A 22980-nucleotide genomic window follows, 5' to 3' on the forward strand; every position below is an offset into this window, starting at 1 on the left:
CTACAGTAGGTAGCCAAGTAGCCCCAGGATCTGCCTGTCTCCACCTCTCCAGTACTAGGACTACAAGCAGATATCATAATGCTTCTTGTTTTTTAAGGATTATATTTTATTTATTTATATATATGGGAGAGAATTAGTGTGCCAGGACCTCTAGCCACTGCAAGCAAACTCCAGACACATGTGTTACCATGAGCATCTGGCTTACGTAGGTACTGGGGAATCAAACATGGTTCCTTAGGCTTCTCAGGCAAGTATTTTAATCACTAAACCACCTCTCCAGCCCCTATGCTTGGCTTTTTAACATGGGTTCTGAGCATCAAGCTTAAGTCTTCAGACTTGCATGATAAGCACTTTCCTAGATGAGCTATCTCCCCAGCCCGTTTTCCCTTATCTTTTTGTTGTCAATTTCTCTTGTTTTCAGCTACACTGATAGAAGAGAAGATGTCTGTGTGTGCAGATGCGTATGTCACATGCCCACTCTTCTCTCAACCAGGTGGCAGGTCGCTCTTACTCATTCCTAGGCAGATTTGTGATTCTCAGTTGAGGCAGACTACACCCAATGATGCTTGTAGATCCCTGAGGATTTCTGTTATCTCTGGGTCTTTGTTGGCAAGTGCTCTTGGCATCTAACATGGCAAGGTCAGAGATGATTTGATGTCTCCACAGTGTGCAGAGCAGCCCCTTTGGAAAAGGCATTGCCCATCCAAACTCCTAATAATGCTTAAGCCGACAAAGTCTGTATTGTAGCAAGAGGCCTGTGTGATATACCTCACAGATAATGGAAATTAGGCCCATGTGAGGTCCCGCAGGCGCTGATGTGGTGGTAATGGCCACGTGCATTCACTTTCCAGGTCCTGATCTAACTCTCTTAGGTATATGAATTCAATCAGGTTTATGACTTTGCCTCAGTTCATTCATCACAAGGCTATCCTTTCATCAATCAATGATATACAACCATAAGCACTTCCCACAAATATGAAGAAGTTTTCAAAAAAAACCAGATTTGGGTGGATAAACAGAGACTCAACATGAAAAAAATAAATCCCAAATCTATGAATATCATTTTAATTTATTAAACATTTATTGTATACTCTATGCATTTTACTGTGAATTGGGTAAAGAAAGATAACACACAGACCTTTTCTTTAAGAACTTCATTCACAGACTAGCATTGCGAATTCCACTATTATCTGAGCAGTTCTTTACAGAGCTCTGGACATGTGTGAGGCAGGAGGAATTGACCATACTGTATGTCTAAAGTGTGAGAAGGAAATCACACTGAGACAAAGGTTTGGAAGCAGAGAAAGATTTCACAGACACCCCAGGGCTTACTGGAAAGTACTGGAAGTTTTTTTCTGGATGAAACAGAATAGGAGTCATATGTGAGAACTCCCTGAATGCCAGGTCTTGAATTATGAACTCATTCTGAAATCCCAGAGTCATTCCAGAGGTTTCTCCAGCTTGATTGGTCTTTTTCCTCCCCAAGTGGCCTAAAACCATAGGGACTGTACAGTCCAAGGGGAAGTAATTCATTCTTCTCCCAAGGTATAGTGTAATGGAGTCTCAAAGTTTTTCACCACAGTTGCTTCTTGTTGCCACAGGATGTCACCACTGAAAACTGCCTCACAAAGAAGTGCTGGTGCACTCTGTGGGGATGTTTTGCTCTCCCTGAAGTGTCTCAAGCCCCAGGGCTTCGATGAGGGAAGGCAACCCTTAGCCCACATGCCAGAGGCAAGCCCAGGAAGAGGATCCCAGGCTCAGCATCTTGGACTGTGATCTCTAGGTTGTCAGGTTATCTAAAAGGCTGCTCTAACTTTTAAATGTTAAAAAAAAGGTGGTTAACAGCCCTGGGGGTCAGTTGCTCAGCATCTGTCTCAGAACAAGACTATACTCATTTCTCTACATGCCTTGAAACTCAGATGATGAACCAGGTGCCGAATTCTTGTTGGATACAGGATTCCTGTCAGAGATGACTTGTTGCATTGGAGGTCAATTTACAGTTCACTGAACATGCTCTCTCTCTCCCTCTCTCTGTTTGCTCTCTCTCCCTCTCTCCATCACCTCTCTCCCTGTCTTACACACACACACACACACACACACACACGCACACACACATTGAGAAAGGGGGACAGGTGATATATAACTTACTGCTATGGTTCAAAAATCACAAGATTTCATAAGCCAGACGCTTGAAAGATAATGACATGAGAATAATCTAGCCTGGGCTGCATTACACCTAGTCTCCCAAACATGTTTTCCAGAATTGCACATTGAAAGTCATCTCCACACTCACTTGTCCACCCAAGTCCACTCCCATGGCTAAAGTCATTTCTTCACATTTCTTGAACAACTCTCCCGTGGATTCTCATGCCAATACAAGAGAATATAACTTTACATGTGTCTCTCTTCGTTTCATGAGAGTTCTGTTCTAAACTCTACTCTGCGCTTTCAGTGTCCACTTGGCATAGCATGGGCTTCTCTTATCTGGATGATCAAGACACATTCTGACACAAGCAAACAACCACAGCATGTCCCCTCCAGTGGGAACTGGCACACTTGCCTGAAAGCAGGAAGGGTTTGCATTGACTTTGCAAAGCAAGACTGCACAAGTCATTATGACTTTGATCATAGTTCAAGGACAAAAATGATGTGGGAAAGTCATTTGCCTCTATGGAGAAATAAAGATTCCCTTTGCCTATTCCTCCAATGTTTGCTGAGAATATGCCCTGTTCCAAGCTTGTCTGGACACTGAGGAGGACCAGCAAGACAGATAGGGCGTGTGTCTTGGTCCCTGAGCCAGCGACCTCCTCCCAACAGCTAAGCCTGCAGCTTCAACACCTGCCCTGCTCCCTACAACAGTGGCCGCGGGGGGGGGGGGGTTAGTCATCCCTATAGATTTTTCTCTTCCTCGATGTCCTTCAGTGGCCCCAGTGTACTCAAGAGTCAAATTCTCTCGGACCCCACAGTTGCTCAACTTCCCTAGGCACTCAGAACAGAATGCCGTGTGGGTCAAAAGGCATTCCTGCCTATCGAGTTTTGAGGCTTCACCCACTACCTCTCTTTCTGGAATATTCTCCGCCATTTATCACTTCTCCCTTTGGTTCTACTTGTACCTTCTCCAAGTACCTTTCCCTTACTGCCACCCTTCACAAGGCTGGCTGAGAAACTGCCTCATTGGCTGTTTTTGCAAGATATAACCCGTGTCCCTAGCTGGGTGAGTCAGTTCATCTTCATCTAATGGACGGAGCACTGGGCTCCGGAGTCACAGCCTCAGCTCCATCTTTGAGGCTGTCACTTATCACGGGTGTGCCAAGAGAACTTCTTGACGCAGGGCTTCCCACGTAAAATGCCCAGTGAAGGAGGACTGGATGGATGGAAGTTGGCTAAACCCTCGTTGTCGTTTCCCCCTCTTCCAAGTACCGAATCTCCACACCCCAGCGTCCTGCGGGAAATCAGGGGCTTTGCAAATGTTGGCTGCTCTTTTCGTCTGAGGGCCACGCTGACTTAATATTGGAGGGACGCTTTCAACCTTCTCAGAAACCTACCTGTTGCCCCTGGGCCCCTTTTCGCAGTTTAACACCCTTCTCCTCTAGGGAGTCAAAGAGACCTTTCCTTTCTCAGTCTTCCAGAGGACATTCTGGGCTTGGAGACTGAGCATGCTCCAAGAGGGCCGGACGACCGGTCCAGGAACTTGCGCCCTCCGCAGGCCGGGCGGGCTGGCGGGAGAGTGGGCGGGCTTTGGCCTGGGGTCAACCAGGCTGGCTGAGGCTCCAGTCGCGGACCGAGGTGGGGACACGCGAGCGGCGCCTCCCAGCCAGTGGCGCAGCCTCCTGGGTGCGCAGCGGCGGCGGGAGCCGAGCCAGCGCGGGCGGGCGGCGGGGCTGCGGGGCTGCGGGGCTGCGGGGCGGGCTCTCCTGCTCCCCGGGCCGCGAGCGCGCGCTGCGCGGGGCGGGAGCCTGGCCGCGTCCCGGCGGGGGAAGCCGAGGAGCAAGGGCGCGCGAGGTGAGCGGAGCCCGCGAGGCCGGTCCTCCCAGGCGGCGGACAACGGATTCTCCGAACCATCTTCGCAACCTCGCCTTGGGCGCGTTCGCCGGGGCTGCCTGGAGGCCCTGGTGGCCGGGCAGCTGTTGCACCGAGAGGGGGCAGCTGCGGAGTCCTATAACCATAGCAACCGCATCAGCACCGCGGCGGCGGCGGCGGCGGCGGCGAGGGCAGCATCCGCTCGCTCCTCCTCCAGGCAGCCTCGCAGTGGGGACCTGAGCCTGGCAGGTGCCGCGGACTCCTCGGTCCGCCCACCGCCGCTGCCAGTGTTAGCGTCTGGAGGAGCCGAACGAAGAAGAACAAGGGACCTAAGGGGAGCTGGGCCCGTGGAGGTGAGAGCCCTGCGGTGGAAGACAGGTGAGTGAGCGCGCACCGCCGCCGATAGCCGCCGAAGTCTCTCCTCGGTGGCAATGACGTTTCTGGCTGCGCGGTTGCTAGTTGGGTGGTTTTATGTTACTGAGAAGGGCTTCTGCCGCGAAGTGTGGTGTACCTCCTGTGCAGATCCCCCTTCTGTCTGCCCTCCAATCTTGCCGCACATCTGGTCAGGTTTTGAGAAGGCAAAAGGGGGCATGGATGGGAATGAGGGGGTGTAAATGAATGAGGTGGTCCCCATAGATGGAGGCTGAGCGGGCACATTCAGACCCTTGACCGTTTAGATCCTCTGAGTCAGTGAGCCCAGGGTAGGATCAAAAAGACACCTTGTTGGCTGGAGGGGTCAGTGGGCCAGGCTGACCTACAGACTCATTCTTTTGGAAAAGGGGTGGGGGGCTTAGCTCACTGAAGTCCCTCTATGGTATGGGAAGGGACCAAACACACAAACCCATTCTCCATCTGTAAAGCCACTTACACACTCACACAGCCACTGCAAAGCATATTTAGTCAGAGAAGTAGTAACTTACAGCTTGGGGATCCAGGAATACCGCTCCAGTTCATCACAATATCGGCATTGATTATTGGGGATGGAATGTTAACAAAATTGTCAACCAGCATTTAAGACTATCCCTCTCAAATTACTCAACTCTTTCCTGACTGCACTGGGGCTCATAGACACCCTTTGCCCCTTGACCAGCGATGATCCAGCCCACTTCCAGACAACTGGAGACATTCCATGTCAACTCCCTTGAATTGGGGGCCAATATTTCCCTAGGTTCCAACACTCTTGTTGTTAAGTGTATTTTAGAGTCAGAAACACAAGGGCTGTGTACACGGTACCATGGACTGTTAACTCTCCATGTAGCAAGTGCAGGGTTTGGGGAAGGATTCTAACCCAGGGTTGGTTGGGAGTAGAGCCCCAGAAGAACATACGAGGGTAGAGGTGGAATTAAGTGACTGATTTTAGTATGAAAGTTCATGCAAATAGGTAAGCAGGTGTTTGGATAATTTCCAGAATAGGTAGCCATTGACTTTGAAAAGGCTCTCCTTCTATATCCTGCCCTCGAGAGATTGTGGTAAGTCCCAGTTAAAAAGCCAATGTTCTTTAATTGGGCTTTTAATTTAGGAGGTATTTATATTACCAGAGGGGATGTGATCTGGCCTGCATTTCATAAGGGAATCATGTCATAATGATAATGATACTATATTCTAGGCACAAGATAAATTGTAGAGGAGAGAGGGCAAGCTTTGGAAATCGGAAAACATGGGTCTGAGCTCTGACTTTGTTATATACTTGTTTTATGACCTTGAGTTGCTGCACCTGGCTGGGGTTTCTCTCATCTGTATAATGGGATGGTAACAAGGCTTAGAGTTCTTGTAACAATTAGATGGAATATTAGAACATATGAGTGGGAGTGAATTCTCTTGAAGTGTAATGCCTCATGCAGAAAGGGGAATGAATGCCATTTTCTAAGAAACTGCCCTCATCAGATTAGCAGGTCATCACACAGCCATCACCTACTGCAGACAGGAGCCAGTGTTCACACATGAAGCATGTGATATGGTCCGGGGTCCACTAGAGTAATGTCATGAAAGCTGTACGGGGTGCTGCATGCCCTCCTCCTTGTTTACAGGCACTGAAGGCCTGGAGCTTTACCATCAAAGTCATCACTCATTTACCACCTTCCAAACACAGAGGTCTGGGTGCTACAGAGTGGAGCGAAGCCTGTGATAGTGCAAACACACATTTGCACACAATGGAGGCTCCTTTAAATATTGGCTAGATGGATTTGTTGCAATACCGTGGGTCCTTGTGAGCAAGAGTGATCATCTATCTGCCTAGAAGTGACAGCTGTTTACTCAGTTTGCCTCATGTGTTGGAATTGACCAAATACTTATAGTTTGATATTACTGCTGAGGGAAACACCCCCCCCCCCACCACCACCACCAAGGAGCCGTGGCAGTGCCCTGCACTTCCTGGTCTTTTCTATCCCTGCCTTTGCCCATGGTGCTGTCTCTGCAGACAGAGACCATTTCGCACTTTCTTCTTCTCTTCATGATCTTATTGAAAAACTCCTTTCTCCGAAGGAGCCTTTCCAGATTACCTTGTGCCCTTCCCAGACACATTGCACCTGTTTATGACAGGCTGTGCTGTGTCACTGCTTGCATGTACACTTGTCCCCTCTAGTCTCTGTCTTTCCTGGGAACAGGGACTCTGCCTACCCTACCTAGAGTGTAGCCTCAGAACCCTGTGCAGAAACTTCCATGGTGAATGGTGCCTAGGGACATAATGGGCCTTACTTGAACCTTGCCACCTGTGCTGAGGGAGACACCACAAAGGTTGTCCCTGGTTGCCTCCCCTTGCCACCTCAGCATGTGCAGAGGCTGAGGGCCACTCACCAGCGTGTTTTTCATTACTTTAGGGTCAGTCCACTGGTGCAGAGCAGAGGAGAAGAGAAACACACACTCTGCCTCAAAAATGCTCGTTGTTTTCAAGTGAACATTTAGAATGGTTGTAATCTGTTGTTGAATGGCTTTCAGATAACATTAGTTGAACCGTCAGATGGAATATTACACTTAAAATATACTTCTCTCTCTAACATTTCTCTCTTTTCTTTTAGCTCCCATATTGTGGGGAAAAAACAAGTACATTTGCCTCAGAAGGTGTAGGTTGAATTCAAGTTCTAAGAGAACATGGCATAGGGCCCTCAATGGCCTCTGTGTCTCAGTTACCTCATTTGTAGCATGTAACTGTCAATGTCAATCTCACAGTGATATGGGGTACTGGGGTAAAGTAATATTTACACAGCAAAAGTTTTCCATGAGTCAGAAAGTACTTGGCATAAGCACTCGCTTTCATAAGTTTGTTCTAGAAAATAAGCAGAACCCCTGTGCTAATGACAGTGTCAGAGCAGAGACACCAAGGAATCCTGTCTCCTCCACTTATTAGCTTTGTGTGACCTTCAGTTAATCACTTACTGCCTCAACCAATTCCCCTCTGTACAGTGTTACAGTGGTAGTTACTGGCTCACATAGGTTGGGTGGCTACACAATAAGAAAACTGACATATGATTTCCAGAATTTTTTTTAAATCCTAAAATTTATTTCCTTTTTTGGCTTACCTTGGAGAGAGAAAGAGAGAATGGGGGTTGGTGGATGAGACAGAGAGAGAGAGGGAGGGAGAGAGAATATGAATGGGAATGTGAATGAGAATATAAGAGGTCAATATTCCTCACCAAGAATCCTCTCTTGGTTAAATATATTAGATCCAGAAAGAAGTACAATAAATGAGATCTAAAAGTCCAGATTCAGGGATGGAATCTACCACTGACATTGACTGCTTACAAGATTCTGATCTGCTCCCCCTTTTCTGGACCTCAGTTTCCCTCTCAGTCAGTGGGCTGGATGATTTCAGCAATGCTCACTTATATTCCAGTGCTCACTTATATTCACCTCTGTTCTCTGCTCTGAGGTTACAACCCTGGACCTTCATCCATTCTTTCCATCAAAACAAAACACATAGTTTGTCCAAAACTTTACATTCCAAAGCCTAATGCTACCACTGCCATCTAAAAGTTTATATTTCTTTGAATTTTTCTCAGTTTCAAAAAATTGTTTTAAAGTATACCACCTGACATTTCATTTTATTTGAGAGAAGGGGGTGGAGAAGGAGAGAAAGAATGGCACCAGGGCCTCTCGTCACCACAGACACACTCCAGATGCATTTGCCTCCCTATGCATCTGGTTTATGTGAGTCCTGGGGAATTGAACCCGGGTCCTTTGGCTTTGCAGGCAAGCACCCTAATTGCCAAGCCATCTCTCCAGCCCATTTTCTTAGTTTTGAGTTTAGACTGCCTTACGGATTAGTTGGAAAGCCCATTCTGTCTCTCCCCAGGCAAGATTTTCTATGGTCCTGGCCACCCACAGGGTCTTCTGAAGCCAACCAGGAAGTTGGGTATGTGAAGGTTAATCTTTCCTGAGAGAGTTGCTGGGGGTTCCTGGATACTGGGTTCTCAGCCACATTAAGCATTTCTGTCCAAAAGTGAAACATTCCTGGGTGATGGAGATTTCACCCTCACCAAGGAAATTGGCACAGTGAGTGAGTGAGGCTCTGTGGCTGTCTACCTGTGTTATGGATGGAGTGGTAGACTGATACCAGGGAGCTTGTATGAGTGTCCCTGACATCATGATATTGCCAGAGGTCCCACAATGATCCAGGCAAGACTCCTTCAAGAGCTTAGCACATGGCTTTCAATTGTGCATGGAGACTGAGAAGAATGAACAAGGCAAGGTGGACCTTGTGGGAGGAAAGGGAAGGGGCCTCTGACACTTAGGCTTGGCTTACAGAAGAATCTAAGCTGAGTGCTAAAACACCTTGGAAGTGGAGACTGGAAGATGGAGCAGGTGAAAGTAAGGGCAACATGCAGAGCCCTGGACATGGCGTGCTAGGAGGTTAGTGCACTGTGGAATGTGAGCGATGAAGGGCGCGTCAGCCACTGATCCTGGGAAGATGCTCCGGTGGCATCGAGAGTGTTTTGAGCCAGTCTGTGAAGCATCCCCTCTCATGGGAAGGGCATTGGGAACCATGAGAGGTTTGTGGTTGGGTCAGCGCTCTTCTCTCTGTAGCTGCACAGTGAGGCGGATGAGAGAAATTGGGTCAAATGGGAGCGGATAGCCTATCAAGGGACGTTGCATGTAAGAGGTGCTGACATTCAGGCAATATGAGTTGGGATGCAGACAGGAATTAGTGGGAGAAGGAACACTAGAGAGAGAGAGAGAAGGAGGCTGCCAGGGAAAAGAACACACTGCAGCATCTCTCAGAGGAGGGTCAGTGGAACACTAGGGTCTCAGGTCCACTGAGGCAAGTTGGGAAGGGCACAGGTGCCACCCCAGCTGTCTTTGCAGACTTTCCCCAAATGCCCTTTCATCTCTACCTGACTGTCAGTCAAGCTCGGAGCTGACTTCCTGGTCACTGATTCTCTGCACACCACAGCTGGTGAGATGGCTGGAAAAGTAACGTCAAGTCACATTGGGTAGTTAAACGCCCTTTAGTAGGTCTCAAACTCAGGGTTAACCCTGAAACTCTTCTCCTAGCCCTCATACTGAAACCCTAAGCAGGACCCGGGCCTTAGCCCCTCTCACATCATTCACTTCCAGCCCCCGCCCCCCATGCTCTTCCTTAGCAGTGCATGGAACTGTGTCCTCCTGGACTTGTCTTTTCTCTCGACTTTATTCTGGCTGTACCGTTAATGTCACCGGAACAGAACATTATCCCACTCCTTCCCACCTACTTCTGAATCAAGTTTCTTCCTTAGAGTACTTGTCAATATACTATATTAAGTGCACTATAGAAAGGTAGAAACGATTCTCTTGTGTCCTACATGCTTAGTGCATGTTTGTTGAATGGATAAATGATGAATGCATGATGGGCTTGACTCTAGGATAGCTGCTGTTCCTAACATTGACTGGATTGATTCAAGAAGGAAACAATGACATATTCTTGATAATGGATTGAAAAATTAAGTCATAATTTGCTGTGTCCCTCCAGTGTTCCAGGCATTGCTAGACATTAGATACTGAGGCTATCTCATCAGATGTGTGATGCAATGCTGAAAACTAGAAAATCTGTTAGAAGAGTCCCTAGCTGGCATTTATTTTGAGGTGTGGATTGCTTGGTGCTCACTTTTATTTCATTTTAGACAAGTTCTTTCCACTCTATTCTTTGCTGGCTTGCCCTATATTTTAATCGAAGGTACAACTGTTTCTCTTTTTCTTTTACTTATTCTTTTCTTCTTCTTAAAAAAAAATACTTTTATTTATTTATTTTAGAGAGAGAAAGAGGGAGTGAGAGAGAATGAGAATGGGTGCACCAGAACCTGCAGCCACTGCAAACAAACTCCAGATGCATGTACCACCTTGTGCAAACTGGCTTTATGTGAGTCTTGGGGAATCAAACTGAGGTCCTTCGGCTTTGCAGGCAAGAGCCTTAACCACTTAACCAATTCTTTTTTCTTTGGTTTGGCTTCATGATAAAGGAAAGATGTTTCTTTTCTCTAGAGAATTTTGTATCTAATTTTGTTTTACTAAAGCAGATGTTGAAGTGATGGCTCAGTCTTTAAGTTTACAGTCTTCAGCTATGGGGCCGGGCAGGGAGTTTGAAGAGAAGGGGTGAATACCACCCTGAGAGATGGACAAACCTCTGCCCGTGATTATCCCAGAGACCATGTGCCCCATCTCCCTCGTCTCAGGAAAAAAATTCCTGCATGGAATTGAGCTCTTATTGGGATTATAAAGAAGGTACTCTTCACCATCTTTGTCAGACAGAACTGGCTGACCCAGGCAGGTGTGTCTCTTGTCCCATCTCCAGGCTGTATTCTCATTCTCCATGGAGCCCCTGTCGACACCCCAGTCCTACTGGTCCCTCAAAACTCAGTGAAATCAGCCTTGACTTCTAGTGAGCTCAGGAGTTGGGGGTTGCCTTCTGTGAGAAGCCTCTGTCTGAGAAGAAAATTGGATAAAAATGTTATCATCAGTGCTAGGGATGCAGCTCAGTTGGTGGAGTGTTTGGCTGGCACGTACAAGGCCTGAGTTCCATCCTCGCATCATTCAGAAAACTCTGTCAGCATCTAAGGCCAGCTAGGACCTATGCAGGATCCGCTCTCCAGCAAACTGCCCGGGCTCCTCAAGCAGAGGTCTCACTCTCCTGCGTCGTTTCCCTGATTGTCCTGCAAAGGGGTTTAGACTCCAGACAATTCAGTGAGCACTACACATGTCCTAAGTGTGCCTCATGCTCTCTCCCAGGAGCCTGAGGAAGATGATATTTCTACCCTTAAGAAGTGTACAGATTACGAGCAAGTCTGAGAAGTACAAAAGCAGTAGTGACACCATGCCTGAGGCTATGAGCAATAAGCCATGGAAGTGGAGGAAAAGGACACCTAGCTGTCCAGCTGGGAAAGCCGCGGAGTGTTTCCTGGAGGAAAGGCATCTAAGGAGAGACATACATATATAGAGGACAGGAATAGAGAGAACACGGGGTATGGAGGTGGGGGTAGTGTTTCAGATCTAGAGTAAAGCTTGCGTGAGAGCAGTAGTTGCAACAGGCCTGCTGACATAGTACGTGGTGAAGAGTGTATCTGGGAAGGACATAGGGCAGGGCAGGAAGACAGAAGGCTGAGGCATCCAGACCAGGGCCTTGGGCAACTTATGGAGAAGTTTAGTTTTCATTGACATCCCAATGGGAATGCTAGACACTTTTTTTACAGTGGGAAATGGTAGGGTTTAAAACTATATCTTTTGCCTATAGGGTAGAAAATATATGGTAAGCCAGGGTACACGGAGGTAAAGATATCCCAACCCAAGTCATGACAGTGAAAATGGAGATGTCAGAAGAGATTTGAGACCTATGAAGTCAATGGAATCTTGGGGCATGCCAGGGCACTCACGGAGTGGGATAGTGGACTGGGAAGTACTGGTCTGATGGATGGGCCTTGTGGCCATTTGCTGGCTGGGAAATACAGTGGGAAGAACAGATTTTAAGGGAGAAAGGATGCTGAGTTTTCCACTGAGTAAGTCATTTTAAGTCTCTGAGGAGAACCATGCACATTTTAGGCAATTAAAGATATCAGTCAAGCTCAGAAGAGAAGAGAGGGCTGGATATGTAGATGTAGGAAGGCATCGACAGATGTTAATTGAGGGTCTGGGAGTAGAAGTGATCACCTAAGCAAGAGCACAGGATGAGGAAATAAGAGTGCTCCTCTAGACCAGCAGTTCTCCAACTCTTGCCCCTGCCAAATTAAAACCAAACCAGAACCCACACACTGCCTGGCTTCTTCTCTGTCAGAGTTTTCACTCCATGTCACACTGCTGCCTGACAAGTCACCCCCGTGTCCTCCTGGTTCACTCTGTCCGCTTTCTGAGGCCAAATCCTGGTCAGAAGGGAGACTTGAAGTCAAGAGGCATAGTGAAGCCAGGTCCTTGCTGCTCCTGCCTCTGGGGCAGCCAACCCTGACTGTCTCTTTAGCCAACACCATCCTTGTTTATCCCAAGCCTCCTTGAAACAGCTCAGTCAAATAGCCCTTCCCAGTTTTTAGGGTCAGGGAATGCCTTATTTTTATCCATACTGTCCATAAAGCTATTATTTTTTGATACAGTGCTACACATGCTTTGAAGAATTATTATTATTATTATTATTATTATTATTTTAACTGTCTGTCTCACCTGCAAGTAAAGGAGACCGCTCCAACCTTCCTGGACCTTATTGTTTATAGCTGCACCAAATACTCAGAACAGTTCCTAGTGCTAAACAACAATAAATATTTAATTTGAAATCTTCCTTCATGCAATGACACTTTCTGTTTTCAGTTTGAGAAACCAGCTATAGCTCTGGGGAAGGTGAGTTTAGCACCCTGGCCTGAAGGCAGGTGTGCAGCTGAAGGACACACTGAAACCTGATCTCCACTCACTGGCTTATTTGGTATCTGGAGCTTGGCTTTCTCTGCAGGCTGAGTCCTACCTTTATTGAGGTGTGCCCCCGCTCCGGTCCAGGAAGATGACCCTTGTACCACCGTGTTCCTCAGCTCTTCAGCACACATAGCTTTCCTGTGCCCTGCTCAGCCTCAGCCACACTCACAGCACTGAAAGTTCCACATGACTCCCCTTCTAGCTGGGTTGGTCATCTTTCTTATTGCTGGCATTCAAAGATTTCATGGATACCTCTAGCCAACTCTGGCTCCTTTCTCTATGCCTGCCCTCCTTACCCCTGGGCTTTTGTGATGTCTGGTTATAGCAGCACTCACCTCAATAACGTCATTGTAATCTCAACTCTTCCTTGGGATACATCTGGACTTCAATTGTATTACTTAATTTGCATTAACCTTCCTTTCTTTCTGTTAATATGACAATATGTAACATATGAGGAAGTGTTAATCAGAATAATATAAATTAGATAAAATCATTCAACTCTATTGTGGTCCTTGGCATTAGATTGATCAGTGTTTACTCTTGTTAAAGGCTGACTTAAATACTTTTTATTTATCTTAAAAATATTTATTTAGTTATTTATGAGGGGGAAAGCGACGGATAGAAAGAAAGAGAATGGGCACACCAGAGCCTCTAGCCACATGTGCCCTTTGTGTATCTGGCCTACATGGGTCCTGGGGAATCAAACCCAGGTCCGTAGGCTTCAAAGGCAAATCCTGTAACCACTACGCCATTTCCCCAGTCCCCTTAAATACTTTTAATATCCATAAGATGATGGTGAGGGTAGTATTTTACCCTGACAACTGAGTTACCTCTGTAAGATTTTTTTTCTAGTAGGGGGATACCTCATGCAATGGACCCCAGAGAAACTGTCAGATGGGACTTAGAGACCCTTGGTGAGGGACTGGGGGGATGGTCATGCATTATGCATCTTTAGGCCACCCTCATGAGACAGATCTAAGCATGTTCAGACATGTGACATGAGTCATCAAAGATAAACAAATTAAACTATTGTGTGTATAAATGCTGCTGGAAGAGACAGAGGTAGTTTCTAAAACCAGTTACACCATAACTTGCTGATACTAAATCTGAGAGTATTTTTGTGTTGATGAGAATGGATGTGAGTGTCTGGAAGAGGGTTTTCTGAGGAAGGTGCAGTTAGGGCTGTGGCATTACTGCAGGCAGAACCAGTGACTTCTGTGAGACCTTGTTGATTTGAAATGTGAATCTAAAACACACTGGAGAAAAAAAAAATGCCTCTTTTAGTTTGTTTAAAGGAAATGTATAAAGATAAGATTATCCTTGGAATCTTGGCCCAAGATAGAATTTATCAAGTGTGGTATTTTAAGGTGTCGGCTTCTGTTGGCCTTGGGGGAGAATAAAACAAATAGCAATATAATTGCCTCTGAATTACAAAATGAAATTCCTCTGGTTTTCTTTTGGGCATTTTTTTTTGACAGTGTATGAATATTGGGAACAAAGAATGGTCATAAAATCTTTCAGTGACAGATCACATTGGGGTCATGGGGGGGTGCAGAAGAGAGGGAGAAGGAAGCGCATGCAGCTTTGTCCTGAGTGGTGCTCTCCCCGTCTGTGTGCAGAAGTTGTTACTAGCTGCGGTGAGGGCTGAAGAGAGAAGGCGCAGAGAAGTTGAGAATCCGCTCTGTCACACAGCAGCCAGAGTGGCCTACCAGAGCCCCCAGCTTGTTCTTCCCCACCCTCCACGTGAGACCCCGCGAAAGGATGTGGGAGGCAAGGGTAGGAGGATTGCCGGCCTGTGTTCCAGGCCACCTTGAGACTACGTAGTGAATTCCAGGTCAGTCTGGGTTAGAGTAAGGCCCGGTTGAAAAACCAAAAACAAACAAACAAACAAATAAATCAGACATTGATCATAAATGCAGAACAAAAGGGAAAAAGAATTAAAAACTCCTCACACCATTGCCAGTCTTAGTTTGCCAGTGGGCAACACTTCTGGTGTGGTGTGTCACCTGTGTGGTAAGCAGGTGTATGCAGATATAAAGGTGCCACGTGCATGGGTGCCAAGGCCAGAGGAGAACTCTGGGTGCCCTTCTCTATTGCTCATTTGCATACTTATTTGAGACAGGGTGGTCTATCCCTCAACATGGAACTGCTATTTTTGGTCAGAAAGCCCAAGAAAATTCAAGTCTCTGACCACCACTGACTAGGGTTATGGATGTGCATGGCCATACCAAGGTTTTCCTTGGCATTTGGAGAGTCAGACTTTGGTGTTTGCAGGTCCTCAAGTTGAAACTACAAGAACTCTTACCCATGGAGCCATGTCCCCAGCCTGCCACAAGAGCCGCGAGTTTAAGAGGTGATAGAACTTCTGTTTGTCTTGGAGAAGGTGATTTGTTCAAGGGGTTTATTTGGTATTTATTAAGGCCAATCCTGCTTCCAGTATATTTTGATTGAGGGGCATGTGTGCAAGACTGAAAACATACTAACAAAGATATTGCACAGGCCACTGCTTAAGCTATAAAAAATGAAAAAGAATGCAGAGCAAACTCGGTCCTTCCTACTTATTCAGGTAAGAAATCGAAATGTTGGTTGTTCATTTTCCAATGCTATATTGACTATTTTGAACCAACAGTGAAATGAAATGCACTTACAGAAATTGCAAATCTGTCCTTTCTCCTTTGTTTGCATGTTTTGATTCAGGGTCCCTCTAGGTGTTTTAATTCAAAATTCAATGATTAATGTAGGTGTCAGAATTTCAGAGTGGTTAATGGAATATAGTGCATACATGTAGATTTAAAATCAATATGCTATTTTAAGATGGATCACTTGCGAAGTTAAACCCTAGGCTCAGTTTGCACCTACACAATGTAATGGGAGGCTTGCAAACCTGCAGAAATGGAGCATGAGCCCAGGGCTAAAGTTCCCGTCACAAGTACTACTGGAGACCTGGGCATGGTTTCTAGTAAGAAGGTGAGATGTCCCCAAGAAGGGCCGATGGACACATTTTCACTTTCAGTACAGTGTGTTATTGTAATCTCTCCCTCCTGCCCCAACACTTGTTCTCCCCCCGCACACATACAGACTCCCATGTAGAAAACCTTCATCTGGCATTCTTCTCACCCATCCAGATTCATGTGAATCATCATGTGGAACAATGAGAAGCTTCTCTATATCCTCAGGTGCTTAGATGCATCAACTCAGCTAGACCATAGTACCCTGTCATGACAGGCAGTGGAATGTCTGCAGATAGCCACTCTCCCAAAGGCTAGCTAGCTACCATCATGGTTAGCTATGTTGCCATAGCGACATTACTTAATGTCTCCCCCTTTCAGGTTTTTCATAGAAATTAATTAAAAACGAACTCAGGCATGTTGGTACATGCTTGAAATTTAAGCCCTCAGGGGTGTACAGGCCAGCCTAGACTATATAGCAATTTTCAAGTGAACTTGGGGTACATATTGTCTCTAAATAAGTAAATAGATAAATAAATCATCATTAACAGTGTCACCCTAATACCTAAGAATAAAATTAACCAAGAAACACAAACCACTACAGTGAGAACTACTAAACACTGACAAAAGAGATTGAAGCCACTGAGCAGTGGGAAGACGTCGCGTTTTCATGGGTTAGCTGAGTTAATTTTGAAAATGGCTATTTTGCTGAGAGTGATCTATAGATTCAATGTGATTCCTACTAGATTTTCAAAGATATTTTTCACAGAACTAGAAAAAAAAAACATTCTGGAATTCATGTGAAAGGACTAATGCTGGGGAAGTCATAATACTTCACTTCAAATTATACTACAAAGGAATCATAATGCAAATAACAGACCCCTGGGACAAAGAAGACACACATCAGTGGGGTAGTACAGAGGACCCAGAAATAAACCCCTTAGCTGCACCTCTTGGATTTTTAACAAGGAGGCCAAAGCATACATAGGAGTAAAGGCAATCTCTTCAGAAGTAGAGCAACTACAATTTTGACATTCACATATAGAACAATGAAACTAGATTTCTATCTCTTACCCTGTGAAAAAGAAAAGACCTCAGACCGTTCAAAGAGCTTCACGTGAGACCAGAAACTGAAACTATAGGAGGAAAGTACAGGGAAAAATACTTTAATATCTAGTTAGAGACAAGGAATTTTTGAACAGGACTCTAGCAGGTCAGGAAATAATGGCAAACTGGTCAAATGGCATGGCATTAAGATAACAAAGGTGCTTATGCTAGCTGAATCATGAAATCAGCATAGGTGCCCAGTAATGGATCAAGGAAATCAATGTGGTATACATACAGGGTTGAGCCAAAAATTCAGCCATTAAAAGAACAAAATTGGGCTGGTAAAATGGCTTAGCAGTTAAGGCACTTGACTGTGAAGGCTAAGGACCCAGGTTTGATTTCCTCAGTACCCACATGAGCCAGATGCACAAGGTGGTACATGTGTCTGGAGTTTGTTCGCAGTGGCTAGAGGCCATGGTGCACCCATTCAATCTCATTATATCTGCCTCTTTCTCCACACCCTCTCCCCCAAATACATAAATGACTGAAATTAAAAAATATTAAAAAGAGCAGAGTCATGCTGTTTAGGGCACTGAATGGAATTGAATATCATCAGATGCTAAGCATTAGAAGCCTGACTCAGTAAGACACATATCAAATGTGTATTTTTAAACCTTTTATTGACAGTTTCAATAAGTATAGACACTAAAATATAATAATTCCTCCCCAACTCACATTATCCCCTTCTCAAGTCTACCACCCACTGAATCCCTACTCCCTCCTAATTCGTCTCTCTTTTGTTTTTTCTTTCAATTATGAAGGACTCATGTAGGTAGCGCCAAGTACTGTGAGGTCATGAATATTGAGGCTGTATGCGTCTGGAAAATTGCGGTGCAAGCAGCCTACCCTTCCATTGGCTCTTACTTTCTTCCTGTACTCTTCCATGATGGACCCTGGGCTTGGAAGGGAGTGATAGAGATGTCTCAGTGCAGAGTACTCTGTCACTTCTCTGGCACCATGGTGACTTTTTGCATCATCCCAGTGATCACCATCATCCAAGAAAAGAAGCTTTTCTTATTTAGTGTCATCCTTTCTAGATCTGTCCTTTTGCCTGCAAATTTGATTTTTCTTTACTACTGAACAGTGCTCCATTGTGGAAATATACCACATCTTCATCATCCGTACATCAGTTCAAGGACATGTAGGCCAGCTCCGTTTTAGTCTTCCTGCCCCTCCTCCACAACAGCCCTGAGCCTTGGCTGATGTGTTATTGGTTGGTGTTGATTTCTGTGTAGCCTCGGTATTTCCCGTATGATGTGTTTTGGTTCACCGCAGTGTGTGTGGCTATTTTCCTGGATGAGGATGTCTGGCTGTCATTGGAGCAGAATTCCTGTCACTGCTCCCATCGCAGTTTCTTCCGGAACCCCAGAAAATGTGCACATATTGGCAGTGGGGTCTTACCTTTTTGTTCTGTCTGGTAACCAAGTGCTTGGCAAAGGCCTGCATAACTTGGGAATCACACAGATCACCCTGACCCACTGCTTGCTGTGGGGGTTAATCCAGATCTAACCCTGGGATACACAAGCCAGAGCCAAAGGTTGAAGGATTAAGCTTTCTCCATCTTGTACTGAGCATCTCAGTCTGGTCTGTGTACTTCCCTTAATAAAGGGTTCTGTTCCATGTACTGGTTTCCAGAAGGAACTTTCCTATTGTGCTAACTGCTTTTAGCCTTAACTTTTGTGTAGTTCCCCCCTTTCTCTGAGCCCCTCCACCCACCCTTTCACCCCAACATTCTTTCTCTATGTTGGTTTGTCTGGTAGTCCCTCATTTCCTCCTTCCCTGGTTTCTCTTTTCCCCCGCTTTCATTCTAATTATATGTACATAGACAAATGCTTAGTCCCCTTTAGTCTCCTCTTTTGCTGGTCTAGTTTAAAAGCCACATGTAAAAGAAAGCATGTGACATTTGTCTGTATTAGACTGTGTGACCTCACCTTAGGATGGTATTTTCTAAGGCCATTCATTTTCCTGTGAATTTCATTATTTCATTCTTCCATCCTGCTGAGTAAAATACTATTGGGTAAATGTTTCACATTCTCATTATCCATTCACCAGTCTATGGGCAACTTGGTTGATTCCAATTCCTAGCTATAAAGAATAGAATGGCAGTAAACATGGTCAAGCATGTATCTCTGAAGAACAGAGTGGAGTCTATAGGATAGATTCAGAGGGGTGGAATAGCTGGGTCACATGGTAAATCAATTTTCATCTTTGCCAGGAGTCTCCATATTGATTTTCATAGTGGTTGTACAAGTTTGCACTCCTACCAGCAGTGAGTGAGCATTCCTCTGTTCCCACAGCCTTGCCAACATGAATTGCCATTTTATTTTTTGACTATTTCCATCCTGACTGAAGTAAGATGGAATCTCAAAGTTGCTTTAATTTGCATTGGTCTAACTGCAAGGGATGTTGAGCATTTCTGTCAGTGAGTATTGGCCACTTGTATTTCCTCCTTTGAGAATTCTCTGTTCCATTATTTGCTCCATTTTTTAGTGGATTGTTTGGATCTTTTATTGCTTAGTTTTTGAATTCTTTGTAGATTCTTTGTATCAGGCCTCTGTTGGAGATAAAGCTGGCGAAGACTTTCTCCCATTCTGTGGATTGTCAGTTTCATTTATGGTATGCTTGTCAGTACAAAAACTTTTTAGCTTCATGAGAGCCCATTGATGGATTGTTAAATTTCTTTCACTACTGGGGTCCTATTTAGGAAGTCTTTCCCCACTCCTATGTTGTGTAGAGTCATCGCTGCTTTCCCCCCAGGGTACATTGTTGCCTCCTTTGTCAAAGATCAGGTAGCTGTAGTTACTTGAACTAAGGCCTGGATCTTCTGTTCTGTTTCATTGATCTATATGTTGTTTTTTTGTGCCAGTACTTTGCTTTTTTATTATTATGGTGTGGTAGTTTGAATGTATGACCCCCAATAGACTCTCTCTCTCTCTCTCTCTCTCTATATATATATATATATATACATATATATGTGTGTATATATATATATATATTTATATATTTATATATATACATATATATGTGTGTATATATATATTTATATATTTATATATATATTTATATATTTATATATATATATATATATATATATATATATATATTTTTTTTTTTTTTTTTTTTTTTTTTAACTGTAACTTGGATTTCCCTCTGCCCGGCTGGAAGAGATGTTACTGTGGGATCCTGGAGTCCAGCTCTAAAGTGTGCCAGGGGGTGGATCTAAATTCTAGTCAAAAAGTATTCAGGGTGCTTGAGCTCTGCTGGGGGTACCCAGAGTGTGCTTGCTTGTAGTGCTGGTGGTGGATTTTTTTTCTCTGCATGGATTTAGCAAATGAGGCCACATTCTTCCACCATTTTGGAAATTTCCTTGGGTTTTAAAGCCCGAAATAAATGCTATTTCTTCCTTAAACAATGTCTGGTTTGGAGGTTCATCCCAGCAGTGTGGAGCTGATTACAACATATGGCTTTGTACTATAATTTGAAGTTGGGCATGGTGATATTTTCTGAAGTATTCCTTTTACTGAGGTTAGTTTTGGATATCTGAGGCCTTCTGTAGTTCCATATGAATTTTGAGACTATTTTTTCTTTTGAAAATTAAAAAAAAATATTTATGAGAGAGAGAGTGAGAATGCGGGAGGGAGAGGAAGGAAGAGAGGGAGAGAGGCAGATAGAGAATGGGCATGCCAGGGCCTCCAGCTTCTGCAAATGAACTCCAAATGCATGTGCCACTTTGTGCATCTGGCTTATATGGGTCCTGGGGAATTGACACTGGGTCCTTTGGCTTTTCATGCAAGTGCCCTAACTGCTGAGCCATCTGTCCAACCCAAGAATATTTTTCCTATCTCTGTGAAGACTTTTGCTGGAATTTTTGTAGATAATGCATTGAATATGTAAATTGTTTTTAGTAGAATGGTCATTTTTACTTTGGTGGTTCTTCTAATCTATGAATGTAGGGGTTCATTCCATCTTCTTGTGTCCTCCTCCATTTCTTTCTTCAGTGTTTCTATGTTTTCATTGTATAAGTCTTCCACTTCCTTGCTTAGTGTAATTCCAAGATATTTAATTTTTTTGTGGCTATTGAAAATATGGCAGCCTTGCTGATTTCTTTCTGCATGTGCTTGTCTTTAGCATATAGGAAGGCTGCTGATATTTGTGTGTTGATTTTGTAGTCAGCCACTTTGCTGTAAGAGTCTATAACCTTTATAAGTTGTTTGGTAGAGTCTTTGGGTCACTTATATATAAAACCATATCATCTGCAAATAGGTTTAATTAGACTTCTTCCATTCCAAGTTATATCCCTTTCATTTCTTTCTCTTGCCTTATTGCTTGGCCTAGGACTTTTAGTACCATGTTGAGCAGTGATGAGAGTGGGCATCCCTATTTTGTTCCTGATCTTAATGGGAGTTGTTTGAGTTTTCCCCATTTAGTTAACTTTGAGCCCTAGGCTCTTTGTATACAAAAAAATGGAGTCAAAATGAAACCTTCCTTCCTGAAGTGGCTGCTGTCGAATATATATTTTTTAATGTAATCCCAGTGGACTGCATTTTATTTACATGAGAGAGGGAAAGGGAAAGGAGAGAGAATCCTACCCGCAAGGCCGACAGCTATGGCACTTGAGCTGTAGACATGTGTGCCCCTTGTGCGCGTGGGCGACCTTCAGCACTGGTGCCACTGTGCATCTGGCTTACATGGGACCTAGAGAGTTGAACATGAGTCCTTAGGCTTTGCAGGCAGGTGCCTTAACAGCTAAAGCAATCTCTCCAGCCCTGTCAGATATTTTTTTCATCATTATGAGAAAGGTGATTAAAATAATTGAGTGCTATTCAACACTTTTGGAATAGAAAGGAAAGAAACCAGACCAAATCTTTACTTTCAGAATCCTGGATATTTTTTTGTCAAGGAAATATATATATATCTAAAAGCAAAGGAACACATACACACAGGCTTCTCAGTGCTTTATATTAAAATCATGTTCGAGACTTTTTAAACAGTGATTTTTTTAAACATTTTATTTATCTATTTTATTTGAGACAGAGAGAGGGAGAGAGATAGAGAGAGTGAGAATGGGTGTGCCAGGTCCTCCAGCCACTGCAAACGTACTCCAGACGCATATGCCACCAAATGCATCTGGCTTATGTGGGACTTGGAGAATCTAACCTGGGTCCTTAGGCTTCGCAGGCATATGCCTCAACACTAAGCCATATCTCCAGCCCTTAAAGAATAAATTTTGGGCTGGAGAGATGGCTTAGTGGTTAAGGCACTTGGCTGCAAAGCCAAAGGACCTCAGTTCGATTCCCCAGGACCCAAATGCACCAGGTGCATGCATCTGAACTTCGTTAGCAGTGGCTGGAAGCCCTGGTGCACCCATACTTCCCCTCCCCCCTTTCTCTCTCTACCTCTTTCCCTTTCTCAAATAAATAAATAAAAATGAATTTAAAAAAAGAATGAATTTTATGTTTACTTAGTTTAAAATTTCTTTTTGAGGTAGGGTTTCACTCTAGTCGAGGCTGAACTGGAATTCACTATGTAGACTCAGGGTGGCCTTGAGCTCATGGAAATTCTCCTACTTCTGCCTCCCAAGTGCTGGTATTGAAGGGATGCACCACCATGCTTGGCCTTAGTTTACTAAATTTAAACTGTCATTGTGGCTTTTAAACACAATTTATATTAGTTTTCCTCCCCTGTGACCTCCATTCCTCTCCCCCTTCTTGTTTTCTTCTCTGTTCTAACACTGGTTTGTTTTCTCCTATGTCCTCCTCTGGTCTTCTTTCTAGCCCGATATCTGACTACAGAGATAATTTGTGAATCCATGTTTACTGCTGCTTGATTCACAATGGCAAGGAAATGTAACCAGCTTGTATGTCTATCAATGAGTAATTAAATAGGATTATATATATACACACAGTGGAAGTAAAAAATTTAAATTATGAAAATTTCAGAAATATGGATGGATATGTAAAAATTTATATTAAGTAAGAATGCTAGACTGAGTAAAGCCCAAATTACATGTCCTCTCTTATATGCAGATCCACGCTTGTAATATTTATATGTA

General features: G+C 44.5%; 1 protein-coding gene across 1 annotated transcript in view; it reads left to right on the top strand.

The window, feature by feature from the left end:
* The first annotated feature begins 4229 nt into the window (after positions 1-4229).
* Positions 4230-22980, top strand: part of Fam135b (family with sequence similarity 135 member B) — a 354422-nt gene continuing 335671 nt past the window's right edge. Inside the window, 1 exon segment of the mRNA XM_004656183.3 lies at positions 4230-4398. The gene's annotated coding sequence lies outside the window, so the exon portion shown is untranslated.

Source organism: Jaculus jaculus, chromosome 2 (genome assembly GCF_020740685.1).
Source record: "Jaculus jaculus isolate mJacJac1 chromosome 2, mJacJac1.mat.Y.cur, whole genome shotgun sequence".
Classification (NCBI taxonomy): Eukaryota; Metazoa; Chordata; class Mammalia; order Rodentia; family Dipodidae; genus Jaculus; species Jaculus jaculus.